The sequence below is a fragment of the Ornithorhynchus anatinus genome, chromosome 4, assembly GCF_004115215.2.
Source record: "Ornithorhynchus anatinus isolate Pmale09 chromosome 4, mOrnAna1.pri.v4, whole genome shotgun sequence".
NCBI classification, from domain to species: domain Eukaryota; kingdom Metazoa; phylum Chordata; class Mammalia; order Monotremata; family Ornithorhynchidae; genus Ornithorhynchus; species Ornithorhynchus anatinus.
This window is the reverse complement of record NC_041731.1, coordinates 69073440-69093683: the sequence shown is the minus strand read 5'-3', so window position 1 is coordinate 69093683 and position 20244 is coordinate 69073440. Positions and strand designations below refer to the sequence as shown.

General features: G+C 40.9%; 1 non-coding gene across 1 annotated transcript; it reads left to right on the top strand.

The window, feature by feature from the left end:
- Positions 1-1680: 1680 nt before the first annotated feature.
- LOC114811482 lies at positions 1681-1806 on the top strand. The gene has a single exon (XR_003759184.1). It is a non-coding gene; the product is annotated as a U6atac minor spliceosomal RNA (small nuclear RNA).
- Positions 1807-20244: the final 18438 nt, after the last annotated feature.

Here is a 20244-nt window from a genome sequence, read left to right as displayed (position 1 = left end):
CTAACATCAGCAGTGGAATTCTGATTTCAGAATACTCTTTCTGTCTATACTTTATGGGATTGTTACAGATCATTAATCAACTTAGTCTAAATCACTGTGTCAAACAATGCTGTGAAATGTAGCCAAAGTATTCATTTCTTTCAATAGTGCTATACAATGTAGGACAAACATAGGAAAGCATAGATTGAAAAAAAAATCTTTGCGTTACAGAAATGGAGCAAAATTGACTTTGCTATATTTTTATCAATTTACTCATGCAGTCCAAAAAGGAGGCAATGGAAGAATAAAATATAAAAATTCCTCCTCTGTAATAACAAACATATCGCTTAAGTAAACACATGCCCTCTCTCTTTGTATTGTAATAAAATTAATTATTAGAAAATAAACAGAACTATAAAAATAAGTCACGGCATGTAAAAGTAAGTGCAACCATAGAAAACTAAAAAAACCTGCAACTTGAGGACATTCAAATTTAGTTCTCAGATCAACAAGCAAAGTTGTTGAGGGGCAAGCATTACCGTAGAGAGAAGGATGGAGTAGATCAAAATTCAGATCAATTAATCAATTCTATCTATTGAGTTCTTGCTGTGTGTGCAAGGCACTCTACTAAGCTCTTGGGAGAGTATAATATCTCAGAATTGACAGACATGTTCCCTGCCCACAATGAGTTTATAGTCTGGAAGATTGTTAGGGTCACTGATAGACCATTAAAAACCTGAACAGTAGAAATGGTTTGTCTGATAGTCCGCCATAGCATCCTGATTTTTAACTTTGTTAAAAAACCCTGATGTGCCAAATTTAATGACTAAAGTTAAAATCATCCGAAGCAAGGTGGAATGAAGGAGTTTGGAAGCAAAGTTACTTGGTGATTTTTTTTTTGCTGCTGCTGCTGCTGCTGCTGATTTGATTATGTTTCATTTGATGTCCTATTGAATTCATTCAGAGTCTTTAAAAGTCAATCAATCAATGACCACTTACCATGTGCACAGCCCCGTTCTAAATACAATACAAGAGAATAAGCAGACCCATTCTCTGTCCTTAATGAGCTTTTCGATTCCAACTTATCCTTGATTTGTACTCACAATTGTGTGAGTTTCCTGAGCTCACCATTAGGGAACTCAGTGCTAAAGTGTTCCACAACAGTGAGGCTTTCAATTTGCTAGAAGTAAAACTAATTTTATCCCACTCTGGCAACTTCGGATGAAGTAGAAAGTTGGCCTTCCCACTAACACCTCCCTCGCTGAGGTAGCACTCATACATCAGTTGAAATGATATGATATTCCCGTTCACCATAATCACCTCTGGAACATTTTAGGAGCCAAAGTATGGCATGGTGCTCAGAACTTCTAGTCTTTAAAGTATTAAGATTTGTTAAGGCCTGGCACACTATAAATGGCAGTGATAGACCTATCAGGAAGTTTGGGAGACAGAGGGGTTTTTTTTGTTTTGCAGTGCTGGGGTGGGGTCATTGATTCATTCAGTCATATTTATTGAGTGCTTACTGTGTGCAGAGCACTAAACTAAGCACTTGGGAGAGTACAATAAAACAATAAACAAACACTAACTACACTTCATTTAATCAGGAGATGCTGCATGGAAGAGAGGGTTTAAACACATTTTGGAAGATGAAGGAAACCTAGTTTTACCTAGGAAACCATTTTATTATGAATAGTAATAGTGGTGTCTCTTAAGCACTTACTGTAAGCACTCCCCTTGAAAAGGATGGACAGGGTCCTACCGGCCTTTGAAACACATATATGGCTAAGGAATTGCCACTTACTTCGTGGCATCTAACCAAGTTTTTAGAGAAGCAGTGTGGCTCAGTGGAAAGGGCATGGGCTCGGGAATCAGAGAACATGGGCTCTAATCCCAGATCTGCCACTTGTCTGCTGTGTGACATTCGGCAAGCCGCTTTACTTCTATGGCCCTCAGTTAACTCATCTGTAAAATGAGGATTAAGACTCCGAACCCCACGTGGGACAACCTGATTACGTTGTATCTACCTCAGTGCTTAGAACAGTGTTTGGCACATCACAAGCACTTAACAAATACCATAATAATAATAATTGTTATTATTGTGCTAAGCAATGGAGAAGGTACATCAGACATAGTCCCTGTGCCATATGGGGCTCACAGTCTAAGACCTAGGAAGATCAGGAATTTAATCCCCATTTTACAGATGAGGCACAATAGAAGCTGAGTGGCTTCCAATCAATCAATAATATTTATTGAGTTCTTCCTGTGTACAGAGCACTGTACTAAGCGCTTGGAATAGTACAATATTACAGAATTGGTAGGCATATGAGAAGTAACTTGGCCTAGTGGCAAGAGCACAGGCTTGGGAGTCAGGGGGTGTGGGTTCTAATATTGACCTTGTTATTTGTCTACTATGTGACCTTGGGCAAGTCACTTCAATTCTTTGTGCCTTTAGTCACCTCATCTGTAAAATGAGGATTAAGACTATGAGCCCCACACGTGATTACCTTGTTTCTACCCCAGCACTTAGAACAGTGCTTGTCACATAGTAATCATTTAACAAATGCCATAATTATTATTATTTCCTGTCCCCAAGGTTACACAGCAAGCAAGTGGCTGGGCCAGGATTAGAATTCAGATCATCTGACTTCCAGGCCATAAAAGGATTAGTGACAGGGTGGTACAGTTTGCTTAGTTACAGTCATTCATTCATTCAATAGTATTTATTGAGCGCTTACTATGTGCAGAGCACTATACTAAGCGCTTGGAATGTACAATTCGGCAACAGATAGAGACAATCCCTGCCCAATAATGGACTCACAGTCTAAACAGGGGAGACAGCAAAGCAAAACAAAACAAATAAAACAAGACAACATAAAACCAGTAACAGCATTAAGCCACTTCAGCTGATATCGTAGTGTTAGCTGTTGATCTTTGTTTAGAGTTAGAATTAAAATGTACTGCTCTATCCATTTAGTACCCTTCCTGGGTTCCAGGAAAATACCGTGTAAATGGAAGACCTCTAAGTGAGTCACTATGGGTGGTACATTTCTAAATTCATTCATTCAGTCAGTCAGTCATATTCATTGAAAGCTTACTGCTTGCAGAATACTGTTCTAAGCTCTTGGAAAAGTACAGTAAAGCAATAAAGAGAGACAATCCCTGCCCACAACGAGCTCACAGCTTAAAGTGGGGTAGTCAGACATCAGTACAAGTAAACAGGCATCAGTACAAATAAATAAAACTACAGATATATACTTAAGTACTTTGGGGCAGTGAGAAGGAGAAAGCAAAGGGAGAGAGTTAGGATGACACAGAAGGGAGTGGGAGATGAGGAAAAGTGGGACTTTAGGCTGGGAAGGCCTCTTGGAGGAGATGGGCCTTCAGCAGGGTTTTGAAGGGGAGGAGAGAGATTGTCTGGAGGATTTGAGGAGGGAGGGCATTCCAGGTCAGAGGTAGGACGTGGTCCAGGGGTTGGCGGTGAGACAGGCGAAATCAAGACACAGTGAAAAGGTTAGTACCAGAGGAGCCATGGAACCCAAACTAACTTACTATTCCACTTGAGACTTGGAGGAAAAGGGAAAGAGCATAATAGGGTAAGAGAGCAGAGAAGGGTGGAGACTGGATAATTAAATCAGACTAGAGAAGCAGTGTGGTTTAGTGGAAAGAGCATGGAGTCAGAGGACCTGGGTTTTAATCCAAGCTCCACCACTTGTAGTGTGTGTGACCTCGGGGAAGTTACTTAACTTCTCTGTACTCCAATAACCTCATCTGGAAAATGGAGGTTAAGACTACAAGCCCCACGTGGAATTTGGACTGTGTCTAAACTGATTAGCTTGTAGCAGTGTGGCTTAGTGGAAAGAGCACAGGCTTGGGAGTCAGAGATCGTGGGTTCTAATCCCGACTCTGCCACTTGTCAGCTGTATGACTTTGGGCAAGTCACTTAACTTCTCTGTGTCTTAGTTACCTCATCTGTAAAACGGGGATTAAGACTATGAGCCCCACATGGGACAACCTAATTACCTTGTGTTTACCCCAGCACTTAGAACAGTGCTTGATACATAGTAAGCACTCAACAAATACCATCATTATTATTATTATCTACTCCAGAGTTTAGGACAGTGTCTGGGACATGGTAAGAGCTTAACAATACCATTAAAAAAAGAATAAGAATGGGGAAAACTAGTTCCTTTCAGGAAGGCAGGGAATCCTGGATTATATTAAAAAGAAAATAGAAACAGCGGCACCAGAGGGCAAAAGGATTTGGCCCTCGAGGCCCAGGAGGACGATACAGGAGGGAACAGGGTGGCCTTGGGGTGGAGCAGGGAGGCTGCGGGGTGGAAAGTGGGGGAGCCGGCCACCTTGTCTCACCTCTGTAAACTCGTTGTGGGCAGGGAATGTGTCTGTTTATTGTTTTATTGTACTCTCACAAGCACATAGTATAGTGCTCTGCACATATTAAGTACTCAATCAATACAGTTGACTGACTGACAATAGGAAAGCGGGCAAGGATGTAGGGGGAGAACTGAAGGGACAGAAAAAGGCTAGCAGAAAGGGCTAACTCAGCTACTACAGAATGGAATTTGGGAATTTTCCCCCTTCCCTGTATCCTTCTGGGCTAGCTGGCTGGCTAACCTCCTGGGAGGCCTGAAAGTGAGCTGTTATTACTGGTGCATTCTACACCACACTTCCCTGGATGTGGTAGCAGAGTGAGGGGAATCAGAATGGCGTAGTGGATAGAGCACAGGCCTGTGAGTGAGAAGGTCATGGGTTCTAATCCTAGCTCCACTACTTGTCTGCTGTGGGGCCTTGAGCAAATCAGTCCACTTCTCTGTGCCTTAGTTACCTTGTCTGTAAAATGGGGACTAAGGCTGTGAGCCCCATGTGGAACATAGGCTGTGTCCAAATTGATTTCCTTGTTTCCACCCCAGTGCTTAGTACAGTGCCTGGTATGTAGTAAGTGCTTAACAAATGTCACAGTTATTATAATTGTTATTATTATTTCCCTTAGAAAACAATGTAAAGTTCATCCATTAGTTCCAAAAACTTAAAACTTAAAAATTAATTAAAAATAAATAAAAAATTGAAAACAGTGATACAGGAATAATCAGGTAGTAGAATAATAGGGACCAGTAGTAGTAATAATGGTATTTACTGAATACCTATTGAATGCAGTGCATTGTCCTAATTGAGACGTACAGTAGAAGAGCAAGACACATTCCCTGCCCACAAGGATCTTACGCTCTAATGGAGCAGATAGGCAGACATTCTCAAGCAGTGCACATTGAATAAATAAAATTGAATGTTTAATCAAACATACATCCATACATAAGCACTGAGGATGGATATAATGAATATTTAAATGCAAGAGGTATCAGAAGTTTTGTTGCTTTTTTTTATGGTCTTTGTTAAATGCTACTATGTGCCAGGCACTGTCCTGAGGGCTGGATACTGTACTAAGTGCTGATAAGATATGCATGGCTCTATGGCTAGAGAATGGGCCTGGAAGTTAAAGAACCTGGGTTCCAATTCTGGCTCCACCACTTGTCTACTGGGTGACCTTGGGCCAATCACTTAACTTCTCTCTGCCTCAGTTACCTCATCTGTAAAATGGGGGATTAAGACTGTGAGCCCTATGAAGAACAAGGACTGTGTCCAACCTGATTAACTTGTGACTATCACAATGCTTGCGCTAGGGCCTGGCGCATAGTAAGCGCTTAACAAATATCATAAAAGAGAAGTGGGGTACCAATGATTGGTCTGAGCAGTCTTGTTGGAGGATATGGGATTAATAGAAATCTTTGAAAGTGGGGAGGGTTCAGTGTCTGTGGGAGAAGGGAGGCCCAGGCCCTGGGAATGATGGGATCGGACATGGTTGTCGAGGCAACAACAGGGAAAACCCTAGTAGTAAGAGTTGAATTGTAATCTGCTAGTGAGTCACAACCCCCCTTTAGACTGTAAACTCATTTTGGTCAGGAAGCGTGTCTGTTTATTGTTGTATTGTACTCTCCTAAGCTCTTAGTACAGTTCTCTGCACAGAGTTTTGGAAGAGTGAAGTGTGACTAAAGAAGTCATGAATAAGGAGAGCCAATAAGTAACATGGAGAGAGCTGGTGGAGTGCCTTGAAGCCAGGAGTAAGAGGTCATTGCTTAAGCCAAAGTAAACTGGGAGAGAGGTGCTGAAAGTAATGCCAGTGTTACAATTCAGTAATGTTCTCAATGAAAGAGCGCTGAAAGAAGAGCATTGTAATGTGAGGCCTGGGGCACTGGGGGTTGGGAGAAGCATAAAAACCTGCCCTGCCCACTTTACAGTCTTGGGAAGAAATGGGAAAGAATCTCGAGAGCATCTTCCATCTAAATTGTAAGCTTGCGATGGGCAGGAAATGTGTCTACCAATCCTGTTATATTGTATTCTGCCAAATGTTTAGTACAGTGCTCTGCACACAGTAATGTGCAAATACCATTTATTGATTGATTTTTTGCAATTTCTGTAAGTATGGATGGGCTACAAGCAGCGTGGCTCAGTGGAAAGAGCACTGGCTTTGGAGTCAGAGGTCATGAGTTTGAATCCCAGCTCTGCCACTTGTCAGCTGTGTGACTGTGGGCAAGTCACTTAACTTCTCTGTGCCTCAGTTAGTTACCTCATCTGTAAAATGGGGATTAAGACTGTGAGCCCCACGTGGGACATCCTGATTCCCCTGTGGCTACCCCAGCGCTTAGAACAGTGCTCGGCACATAGTAAGCGCTTAACAAATACCAAAATTACATTGTTATTACAACTCTAGATGAACAGTTAGGATCTATGGATAATTCATTCAATAGTATTTATTGAACGCTTACTGTGTTCAGAGCACTGCATTAAGCACTTGGGAATTACAATTCAGCAACAAATAGAGACAACTCCTGACCACAATGGCCTTACAGGAAATATATGTCTGGGGGTCATTGAAAATGGAGCAATAAGTAACTGCCTGAAGAGGACATAGTAGGTAGTGTAAAGATATTAATCTTTACCTAAAGAACAGGGAGCTTGATGTTTGTTGCTAGAGCTTTGACTAGAATGCTCTAATGGGTAAGCATTTTTAGGCTACAGAAGGGATAAATTTATTAGATTTAACACCCAAAGAGCTAGAAATTTTGTTTTATTTAAGCACAGCACAGAATAGATGTTTTATAAGCATCCCCTTTACTCATGGTAATGTATGTGAACATCCCAGCGTTATACAAATTTTAGTGGTCCAGATTGTTATCATTTCAGTTGATGTATAGAGGTCTTTTGATTGAAAAGCTAAAGAACAAGACATATCCTGCATTCTTCAGGGAAGTAACCTAGTTATTTGGAAATATAAATTTACTGATTTGCTTTTGAGAAGGGAGGGCATTCATGATGTGAAGTGTTTATGAGTTGATATGATCTGGAATTATTTCAGAGCTATTTTTCCAGACACCCACAAAGAAACCAAATCAGAATTACATGACAACTAAATTGGATTTACTAAAGTTAGTTGATGATAATTGTATTTGTTTAAGAACTCTGTTCCAAACATTAAACTAAGCTTTAGCTGAGATACAGTATAAGCAGATTGGATACAGTCCCTATTCCACACAGGGGTCAGAGTCTAAGGGGTTCTCCCAGCACTTAATTTGGTACTCTGAATCAGTATATATACCCTTGGATCCTTTTTAAATAATCAGAAATATGAAATATTACAATTTTCTATTTGAAAATGTGTGTATATATTGTTGACTTTAATTTAAATATACACTATACCTGGTTGAAAAAGCCTTAGGAAGAGGTGGAGTAACATTTCAAAAGGATGCAAGATTTTGCATAGTCCCTTGTCACCTTAAGAAAAGAAAATTGAGAAGCACTTAAGTCTTCTGTGTTTCCTTGTTCTGTATCTCTATCTCTATTCTCACACATGCTATCAATCACTGCCTGTGCATCTTAATGCAGAGTCAAACTTCACTCTCCAGCTTTCAGCACCATAAATACTCTGCATATTCGTGCAGGTCACCAACCCTTCTAGCTGTCTTAGCCCTTGCATGACTTTCTTCAGCTACCAATACACACCAGGTCAAAACTAGCCCTAACTGGTTCCTTTTTTCTTTCAGGCAAAAGAGTCAAATTGCCAAAGCCAAAATCTAGTAATACTAATCCTCTATGCCTTTACCCTTCTCAAATTCAAAAAGAGGAAACTCTGTCACTAGGGACTTCCTGAGACATGAGCTATGCATTTGGGTCTGTACCCCATAAACACTTTTATATTCACCCCACCCTCAGTCCCAGCATTTCTATAAATATCCTTAAACTTTGTAGCTTCCCTTTGATCTAATTTATTTTGTCTGTTTCCCCCACCATACTGTAAACCCCTTGAGAGAAGTGATCATGTCTACCATCTCTGTTATACTCTTCCCAGTGCTTAGTTCAGTGCTCTGTACACAATATGTGTGCAGTAAATACCATCGATCAATCTGTATCTAAACTCTAATATTAGAGTTCACTGCAACAGAGTTGGCAGACACTTTCCCTGCCCACAACAAGTTGTTTACTCATTTGCGTGTAGGTTATCCTAGGTAAGGACTGGTACTTAACCTAGTAATATAATTTCGTAGGTTGAAGCAGGGAACTAAATGTGATCAGAGATGTGATCAGATTCATATCTATAAAACTTTTGAGCACCTCATGACTTCACTGTCTCTTATTAACACCGGATTTGGGGGCACCTATGGCCCCACTAAAACCCTTGCTCATCTTCCAGGAGTAGCTGGTAGGGTCAACTCAATATGATAAACTTGCTGAGATGCCTCAAAAAGTCATCTATTTAATACAGCAAACTCCATTACTGAATGAGATCAAGATACCACCACTCAGTATTCTATCTCCGATGGACCACCTCATCTTTATATTTATACAACCCTTCTTGCACCTGCTGACATTTTCAGTTTATGATAATTAACTCCATATTCATACCACTCACTTTCTAACAAATCATTCAATCAATCAAAGGTATCTATTGAGTGCTTACTGTTTGCACAGCATTGTGCTAAGTTCTTGGGAGAGTACAATATAACAAAGTTGGTAGTCATATCCATTCTTAACCACCATCCTTCCAGACATGAGTCTTAGCCAGTCAGTAGTATTTACTGAGCACTTAGTGTGTGCAGAGCACCATACTAAGTGCTTGGGAGAGTACAATATAACAATGAAGACATTCCTGGTCCACAATGAACTTACAGGCTAAAGGGGGAGACAGCCATTAATATAAATAAATTGAAGATATAATAAATAATGTTTCCAGGCTATTTATTCTGGGTGCAAATTCTGTTGGGACAGCATCCAAGGCCATTGGAGGAGCTTGGCAGAACTGTGAGTGCACCCTCACAGTTCTTCAGTGTTCCCAAGGGGCTCTTTATAAGAAGGAGCAGGATGGATAACGCTGCCTGCCTCCTGTACATTAAAAAGGAGTATGAAGGGCATTTCAGAGTCCCCTCCTCCCCGCCTCCCAAGGAGCTCCGCATAGGAGAAACTGGATGCAAAAACAAGTGTTATAAGGCATTTAGCCATGGGACCAGCTGCCTTTTTACAGAGATGGTGGGATTACATACAAAAGTTTTTGCCAAGGAATAGACATGTCATTAAAGCAAATGAGGCCCGTGGGCACTACGGATGACCCCAAGATACCATCAGTGCCTGTTTTAAAAATAAAGCCAGAGATCAAGAAACAAGCTTGCCTTTCTGTTTTAGAGGAGAAGCTGCTATCTAGCAAGTTAACACCTCTGTGAGTTGCTTGGCCACCCAAATGATACACCCCAAATCATAGTGGAACTCACTTTTTGCTGTAAGTCATTCCCTGGAGATAAGACTAGTAGACCTGTTATATCAATTATCTCCAGAAACAGCCAGCAAATGGGAAAATTGACCATATCACAGTCTTCTAGTCATTCACTTCAATAGTATCCTATCTCTGCAAATGGAATTCTTAAAGTTCCTAAAAGAAAAAAAAAAGTAGGTGTTAGACTTTCCGCAGTAAAGTTTTTCTTTTACTTATAGCACTTATTAGTATATGTATGAATATTCTATTCTTGAAAAACATTTTTGGAACAAGACAAAAGTAAAAAATCCAGAGGCCACTAAGCTTAAAAAAAACATACTGGAGTTGCTTTAATTTTAATAATTTTTTAAATATATTTTGAATTATCAAATTATGTTTTCCAAATCCCTACATATTCTGCCCCATTAATTTTCCTTTGTTTTTTAATTTATCTTAAATATTGTATGATATTGTATGATGCAATTTTCAACCTTCTTCAGCATCTGTTTATTGTTGTATTGTACTCTCCTAAGCTCTTAGTACAGTTCTCTGCACACAGTAAGCATTCAATAAATACAATTGACTGACTGCCTGACTGATTGACATTTGGCAGTTCTATAATGTAATCTAATGCTGAGCTGGTGCCCACCTCCATCCCTAGATTCAGTCATTTTGCAATCTACATGCATTCTAGGTCCCTGCCAGAGGAGACTACGTGCCAGAAACTGTCAACCGATCTTTACTAGGGGTCGCCTAGAGCCTAGGTGGCCTTTGCCCTCTGCCCTCCTCTATGGAGATCAGCTCCTGAGGAAGGGACCAAGGCCAACTGCAAGACCTCTCTCCATGTCAGGCACATGGATTGGAGCGGCCTTGTGGGGACTGAAGATGGACTGTGTGGAGGAAGGGTGGGCAGGGAAGAGTACTTAAGAATTATGCCCTTCTTCCATTTTCAATTATTTAGGCATTAATAGGAAGCCTCTCTCCTTTTGCTTATGTCTTTTATTTCCCTTCCAGAGCACTTTTCAGTCCCATTACAGGGAAGCACAGCCAAGAAACAGGATTCCAAAAAGCCATAATGATAATAATAATAATGTTGGTATTTGTTAAGCGCTTACTATGTGCAGAGCACTGTTCTAAGCGCTGGGGTAGACACAGGGGAATCAGGTTGTCCCACGTGGGGCTCACAGTCTTAATCCCCATTTTACAGATGAGGGAACTGAGGCACAGAGAAGTTAAGTGACTCGCCCACAGTCACACAGCTGATAAGTGGCAGAGCTGGGATTCGAACTCATGAGCCCTGACTCCAAAGCCCGTGCTCTTTCCACTGCGCCACGCTGCACTTTGGTTTTTCTTCATGGTTGGCCCCCTCTATCCCAAGCAGGAAGTAGCATAGGTGTCATAAATGTCAAAGTTGTAAGCCCGTGGAAGTGTTTGTAGAGCCAGAAGAAAAATTCCCCAATCAAGAGAAACTTTAAATTTATTATGGGAAAGGAACATGCCTGCTAATTCTTAAGTGCTTAGTACAGTGATCTGTACCTAATGAGCATTCACTAAATACCATTGATTGATCGATTTAAAACTCGCTGCACATCACTTGGAAAGAACTGAATGTGAGGTGGGTGGAGAAGGTTGGGGAAGCATACTTAATTCTTAAATTACTCTTTTTTCCCCATTTTCAATTATATAGGAATTAATAGGAAACTGCTCTCTTTTTGACTATATTTCATAGCTCTCTGAAGGAAAAGTCACTCAATTATTAGTTTTTATTCAGTTGCCATTATGTGTTGACAGGGGGCCTGGTTGCTGAAGAGGATGGAGTAGATGTTGAGTAGAGGGAACAGATTAGAGGAAGCAGCATGGATTAATGGATACAGCATGTACCTGGGAGTCAGAAGGTCATGGGTTCTAATCCTGTCTGCCACTTGTCTGCTGTGTGACCTTGGGCAAGTCGCTTCAATTCTCTGGGCCTCAGTCACCTCATCTGTAAAATGGGGATTGAGACCATGGGCCCCACATAAGGCAGGGACTGTGTTCAACTCGATTTGCCTGTATCCACCCCAGCACTTAGTACAGTGCCTGGATCCTAGTAAACACTTAACAAATAACCTTATCATCAGCTAGTAGAAAAATCTGGGGCCAGCACTGAATGCACTTTGTCTATCTGTAATTTACATTAATGTCTGTCTTCTACCTGGATTGAAAGCTTCTTTGGGGCGGGGATCACATCTACTAACTCTATTTACCTTGTCCTCTCCCAAGCACTTAGTGTAGTGTTTTGCACATAGTAAGTGCTCAATACATACAATTAATCTACTGACTGACTGTGATGGGAAGGCTGGGAGAGAAGATGTGCTATGCTATTGGACACCCATGTGGAGATACCCTGAAGTCAAGAGGCAAAGCAAAATTTCAGAGAAGATCAGATGATAGGGCTATTGAGATAGATTTGGATGTTACTGGAGGTGAAGCTAGTAGATGGAGATGGATATGAAGGAGAGAGAGTATGGACTTGGGAGTCAGAGGACCTGAGTTCTAATGCCAACTCTGCCACTTGCCTGCTGTGTAACCTTGGGTAAGTCACTTCAGTTTTCCTTGCCCCTGTTACCTCATCTATAAAATGGGGATTGATATCATGAGCCCCAACTGGGGCATTGACTGTGTCCAAACTGATTATCTTGTATCTATTCCAGCACTTAGTACAGTGCCTGGCACATAGTAAGCACTTACCAGATACCACTTAGAAAAAAAAAACTATGGAAGCACCTATTTCCCTGAGAAATTGTAAAATGAGAAGAGGAGGGAGCCTAGAACCAAGTTGTCATTGGTGCCTATTGTTAGGGAGTGAGAAGAGGAAGAAGAGCACAGTGAAGGAAATGGGTAGTAAGTGGTCAGAAAGGTAGGAAGTGAAACAGGAGAGAGCCATAACAGTAAAACCAAGGTTGGGTAGTGTTTTCAGGAAAAGGGAGTGTTGTAGGCTGCTGAGATATCATAGCAGGTTAGAATAGAGTAAGGTTCTTTGGATTTGGCAAGGAGGAGGTCATTAGTGACATTGGAGAGATTGATCCATGTAGAATGAATAGGACAGATAAAAGCTGTAATGGCTTAAAGGAGCCGAAGGGAAGTGAAGTGAAGGCAGCAGGCTGATGTGACCCATTTGAGGAATTGTAAAGGGGAAAACTGAGCACGTAAGAAGGGAAGGGACTCTCTTTTAGTGGCTGGTGAAGGTAGTGATTAGGGAGGGAAAAACGGTGATGACAGGTGTTTTTGTAAAGTTAGGAGGAATGGAGGCAGAGGCTCAGGTAGAAGTGGTAGATTTTGAAAGTGGTAGGGACCTCCATCTGAATGGCAGCTAGATGAGATGATAATAATTACGGTATCTGTTGAGAGCTTACTATGTGCTGGGCACTGTACTAAGCACTGGATAAGAGAATGTATTGTACGAGTAGGGGGAAACTGAAATGATGAAGGGGGGTTGGGGGAGCTCACCTTGATGTACTGAAACAAGAGGATGTACTAAAATTAGGGCATGGGGGATAGGCCCTGAAGGGCCTTGAGTCACCCAAGCATTTGGACATTGCCTATGAGTATTGGTTGACCAGCCTCATGAAGAGATATGGTAAAAACCAATGGACTAATTAATTCCCTAAAACACATCTCTAACATTTATGAATTTATATTCTCCCTTTCCATTGTGTGTGTCTCTTCATGTATATATCTATGTATCTATATACATATATATGTGTGTGTGTGTGTGTGTGTATGTGTGTACATATATATATGTGTATATTGGGGCTTAAGCACCTAGAGTAATGCCCTGCACTAAAATGCTGCTGCTTTTACAAGTCCTCCTCCTCCTCCTCCTACTGAACTAGTAATATTGGAAGGGGTGATGGAAGTGCAGATGGCTAAAAAGGAAGTAGTTAGCATTAGTAAATCAATCAATCAGTGATATTTATTAAATAGTAACTGTGTGCAGACCACTTTACTAAGCACTTGGATGAGTACTTGAAATAATATTTTTGGGTGTTTTTTTGATATTTGTAAAGTGATTACTATATGTCAAACACTGTTCTAAGTGCTAGGGCAGAAACAAGTTAATTAGATTGGGCACAGTCCCTGTCCCACATGGAGCTCACAGTCTAAATAGGAGGGAGAACAGAAATCAGTATTTATTAAGCACTTACTGTGTGGTAAACCCTGGGAAAAAAGTACCCTGGTATGAATTAGACATAGTCCCTGTCCCTCAGGGGGCTCACAGTTGGCACACACCCTCTAGACTGTAATAATAATGTTGGTATTTGTTAAGCGCTTACTATGTGCAGAGCACTGTTCTAGGTTGTGGACAGGGAGCGTGACTACCAACTCACAGCTATATCATATTCTCCCAACCCCTTAGGATTGATTGATTGATCTCTGATCAAAAGTTGCCCATGGGCTTGTAGAAGCAGCAAATATTTTTTGCTGACCTACTAGTGTTTGAAAATCATATCCAAAGTTGTCGTAATTACCCATAGAGGTCATGTCAAGTTTAACTGTGTTCATGAGACCAAAAAACCAAAACAAAACTGGATGAACTTTACAATTCAGAGGTGGGAAAAGGCTAGGAACTAGCAATGAAGTCTGATATGGAAACAGATTGGAAGCCTTAGATCTCTGAACTACACTCTTCCAAATAGTATTGAACATAGGATCAACAATTACCTATCTTTGGATTTCTCATTGCCACATGGTGGCAGTTGCCCTGACAGCTTGGCCAGTTCCAGAAGCCTCATTCACACCCTTTCTAAATTGGCAGGCTCTCATTCAGTGCTTCTGTATGGCCCTTGTTACATTTTTCAAGATAACTTGACACTGTAAAATTGGCTGGACGCCTGCTACAGTGGGATTTCTTTGCATCCGCTCTCATTTGTCAACTCAGTTTGTACTCTTGAAATTCCAGCTCCTGAAAGCATTCCACATTTTGGGAAAACTGCATTCCAAGATGAGAAGTTTTACAGCTAAGAAGGACCCGTGAAAGAGTCACCTGTAAGAAATACATTTGGGAAAGAACTATCTTAATATCAGAAATTCAGAATTTAGGAAACACCCAACAGTGTGTGGCATTTAGTTTCTAGTAAGGATATTAAGGGAAAGCTGAGGAAGGCTGATAACACTTTTCCTGACCTTAGGGTCTGGAAACAGTTTCCCTGACCGAAGTCGTTTAAGTTCATCTAAGTTGAGTGTGTTACATGGATTTATCTGGCGTCTGGCATACAGTTGTTCCAACATTATAGAGTCTTACTTTTTATATCATTTTTTAAAGAGTTAGGTGTGGTTTGAGATCACGTTTTTATGATCTATGGTGGCTTATTATTGTTGTTTTCCTCTGGTTTACATTTAATAATGAGATTTCTTCTAAATGGGAGAGGATGTTTTTTGATAACTAGTTCTGCCTAACTTGCATCGGGATCTGCTGTGAGACTTCAGTTGCAAATTTAGAAGTGTTAAACTACAAGATTTTAATGTAAAGGGCGGTATCGTTCTCTTCAAATCTCTAGAATCTAAGTAATTCCTTGAGGCCCCTGGAGCCATAACCTCAACACCCTAAACCCTGTGGAAGCAGCATGGCTTTAGCGGAAAGCGCACAGGCTTTAGAGTCAGAAGATGTGGGTTCTAATCCCAGCTCTGTCATTTTGTCAGCTGTGTGACCTTGGATAAGCTGCTTAACTTCTCTATGCTTCAGTTACCTCATCTGTAAAATGGGGGTTAAGACTGTGAGCCCCACGTGGGACAAACTGATTACCTTGCACTTACCCCAGTGCTTAGAAAAGTGCTTAGCACATAGTAAGCACTTAGCAAATACCATCATTATTATTATTATTGTTGCAGAACACCCTCCTCCCTTTCCCATTCTCCATGCCCCATAATAATAATAATAATAATAATAATGGTGGTATTAGCTAAGCGCTTACTATGTGCAAAGTACTGTTCTAAGTGCTGGGGGGATACAGAGTGATCAGATTGTCCCACGAGGGACTCACAGTTTTAATTCCCATTTTACAGATGAGGTATTTGAGGCATAGAGAAGTTAAGTGACCTGCCCAAAGTCACACAGCTGGCAAGCGGCAGAGCTGGGATTAGAACCCATGACCTCTGACTCCCAAGCCCAGGCTTTTTCCACTGACCCACTCTGCTTCTCTTGACAATCTATCCATGGTTCTCGACATGAGTCTTGGCCTCTCACTCATTCACCAACAAACCTGCAGCTTACTGATGCCCTGAAGCCCACTGAGAGTCTCCTCACTGCATAGCCACCCAGTCATATACCTTTACAATCTTTGAAAATTAAGAAGCTGCAGTCCCCTAGAACCCATAGATTTATGTTATAATGTGGCCCCATGTGGGGCAGGGATCCTTTTAGACCTGATGATCTTGTAGTCAGTCAGCCAGTCAGCCGGTCAGTCAATAAGAGGTACTGAGCACTTATTGTGTGCACAGCATTGTGCTAAGTGCTTGGGAAAGTACAATATAACAATAAACAGCCACAATTCCTGCCCACAGTGAGTTTACAGTCTAGAGGAGGAGTTGGACATTAATATGAATAAATAAATTACAGATATGTACATAAGCGCTGTGGGGTTGGGAGGGAGGTGAATAAAGGGAGCAAGTCTGGGTGACACAGAAGGGAGTGGTAAAAAGGAAAGGAGGGCTTAGTTAGGGAAGGCATAGTGCTTGGCACATAATAAGCCCTTAACGAATATTATTATTATTATTATTGCTACATTTCCTTTCCCAACTCTAACTTTGGTTATGGCCAGAACTGCACGTGTAGCTACTGTGACTGTTGTACTCTCAACAAGGAACCTGGAAACTCTGCTTCTTTAGCCCTCAATACTGCTTATATTTTAGTTATCAAGGTATTTGTCGTGCAGGTTGTTTTGGGTTTTTCAGTGTCTCATCTTTCTTTATGTGCCAGTCACCAACCTCCTCTTCTTCCCCTTCTCCCTTATTCTTAGACTGTGAGCATCTCAGGAATGAAATATTACATCAAATTCTCACTCGTGTATTTTTTCCCCATGTATGTACAGTAGTTAGCACCCAGTAGGTCCTTAAAAAACACTAATAATAATGTTGGTATTTGTTAAGCGCTTACTATGTGCAGAGCACTGTTCTAAACGCTGGGGGAGATACAGGGTCATCAGGTTGTCCCACATGAGGCTCACAGTCTTCACCCCCATTTTACAGATGAGGTAACTGAGACACAGAGAAGTTAAGTGACTTGCCCACAGTTACAGAGCTGACAAGTGGCAGAGCTGGGATTCAAACCCATGACCTCTGACTCCCAAGCCCAGGCTCTTTCCACTAAGCCACGCTGACTACCACTTCTACTATTAAGAGCAAGATAGCTCTTTCCATTGACAAAGAAGATTGTGGTCTAGTGGAAAGAGTATGAACCTGAGAGTTATAGGACCTGGGTTCAACTCCTGGCTCTGCCACTTGCGTGCTGTGGAACCTTGGGTGAGTCACTTCATTTCCCTGTCACTCATTTTCCTCATTTGTTAAATGGGGATTAAATCCTATTCCCTTCTACGTAGATTTATGAGCTTCATGTGGAACAGGGACTGTGACTGACCTCATCATCTTGTATCTACCCCAGTGTTTACTCTGGTGCTGGGCATTTTGTAAGTACTTAAATATTATTACTGTCATTATTATTATTATTTATTATTGTCTTCATCATCGCCATAATTCGCCATCATCATCCTGGGCCAAAGGCAGATCATAGAGAAGGAAGAAGCCTGTTTCATCTTCACACTGGTTACTAAGCCAACTAGTTGAGGCACAATCATGATTGGAAATTTCTAAGATGCTGAGAAAAACTGGTGAGGGAAAAGTATGCAATCTCAAGTTTCCTAAAGTGGTGATTCTTGGCAGAAAACAAAAGACTTAAACTTTGGAAAAGTGCAAGGATTATATTCAAACCTAATGCCTTATCGGTTGAAGTCGATGTTCTTTTATGAATGGGAGGCATTCAAAGCATTAGTCTAAAGTCATGTCCTTAGGATGAACCATCTCATTGTGCCAACTTTTTAAATTAACAGAATGCAGGATGGCCCCTTATAGAAGTGGGGTGCTGGGAACAACTTTAATGATGATTTGTGGGTTACGGGCTGTTCGCAGCAAAATTTTTCATTGAGTTACTGGAAGTGGAGAATTTTTTACATTGCATCTTTTTCAGGGATACATAGAAAAAATGTGGAACACAAACAATTTCTGATTATTTGCTAATAATAGTCATCAAAAACTTATCCTGCTCAGTAAATCTTCTCCTCCTTTAAGTTGTTTGTTTGGATATGGATTCTGAATCAACAGTGTGTTTTTAAGTGAATTGGAAAAAAGTGTTAAACCAGGTTTATAAATAGAGATTTATCATTGCGGCGCCTTATATTTTTCAAGCTGCCAGAGATAATCAAAGATCCTGTTTAGCCTATCAGGAGCCTTGAGTTCAACTACCAACACCCACACTGATTTACTGTGAAACTCTGGGCCACTCTCTTAACCTTTCTGTGTTTCAATGTCCTTATCTGCACCAAGGGGCTAATAATATTGCAGTCCTCACAAGGTTTAATTAGACTGCTGTGAAGAGCTTGAAAATGCCAAGTCTCAGTGTCTCCACTTAGTGTAGTGAAAGGTATGTCTTTTTAACACACTGCTGTATAAGGATGTGCTAATATAGCTGCTGCCAAATTTTCATTTCCCTTTTGCACTTCCCTAAGTATCTTTTCAGAGTTCTAAGATTCCTTTGAAGTCCCTGGGAATGAGGTGTTAGAAGGCATGTATGAAAGGTAGAATGGAATGGAGATCTGTTCTTTTGTAGGTTTGCAGGATGTTTCTGTCCCACTATTATAGAAGATATGAATGTTTCAACCTTAAATGAATTTCTTGACTTATAAGTAAGTCTCCAAGAGGATCAGTGGCACAGCTTGAAACAGAAATGAGAGTGTTATTATTGGTGCAAATTCAATCTGTCACTAAATCCTTTCTGTTCAACCCTCACGTAGCTAAATTCCCCTTTTTCCTTTCTATCCAAACTGCTATCATGTTAATATAAGTACTTATCCTATCCTACCTTGATTACTTACTGTATTAGCATCTTTGCTGACCTCTCTGTCTCCTGTCTTTCTCCACTCCAGTCCATACCATAGAAAAACATTCAGTCCATGTTTCCCCACTCCTCAAGAACTTCCAGTGCTGGTCTGCCTCAGCATCAAACAGAAACTCCTTACCATCGGCTTTAAAGTACTAAATCAAATTACTTCTTGATACCTCACTACTTTCCTACTACAATCCAGTCTGCATACTTTGCTCCTCTAATGCCAAACTATTCATGGTACTTCGATCTCATCTATCTCATCACTGTCCCACATCCTGCCTTTGGCCTGGACTGCACTCCCTTCTCATATTGGACAATGATTCTCCCCACCTTCAAAGCTTTAGTGAAGGCACATCTCTTCCAAGAAGCCTTCCCTGACTAAGTCCTCATTTCCTTTACTCCCTCTCCCTTCTATATCACCCTAACCTTCTCTCTTTATTCACCGCCCCCCAGGCCCATAGCACTTATGTATAGATACCTAATTGATTTATTTATATTAATGTTTTAATTACATTTAGTCCCTGTCTCACACAAGGCTCAAAAGTCTAAGTAGAAGGGAATCGGATTTAATCCCCATTTTACAAATGACGAAACTGAGAGACAGGGAAGTAAAGTGACTTACCCAAGGTTACACAGCAGACAAGTGGCTGAGCTATGATTAGAACCCAGGTCCTTCTGTCTAGAAGGCCCGTGCTCTATCCATTAGGCCATAGAGCTTCTCATGGTTCTATTGCCAGACTATCATCATCAATAGTATTTGGTGGGCTCTTGTTGTATGCAGAGCAATGTACTGTATTTGGGAGAGTGCAGTGTAACAGATTTAGTAGATATTTTCCCTGCCCACAAGGAGCTTAAAGTCTAGAAAGGGAGATAGATACTAAAATAAATTATGGATATGTATGTAAGTGCTTAAGCTATGGAGCTGAGGGCGGGGTGAATATAGGGAACAAATACAAGTGCAAGAGAGCAAAAGGAGTGAAAGTAGGGAAAATGAGGGGTTAGCAAGGGTCTTGGAGGAGATGTGATTTTAATAAGGCTTTGAAGGAAGGGAGAGTGATCATCTGTTAGATATGAAGTGGGAGGGAGTTCCAGGCCAGAGGCTGAACTTGGATGAGAAGTTGGATTTGAGCTTGACAAACAAACACCTCTGTGAATCTGGAGAAATCACTGGGACTCAGTATTCCCACTTGCTTGTAGAGCCAGAGTTCAGGCCTCTTGTTTATCCAGGATTTCATTTGGATTAATAATTTAATAATGGTGTTTGTAGAATGCATTAAACTTCTAGAATGAAAACCTTTAGGTAAGCAGAATTTTTATTATT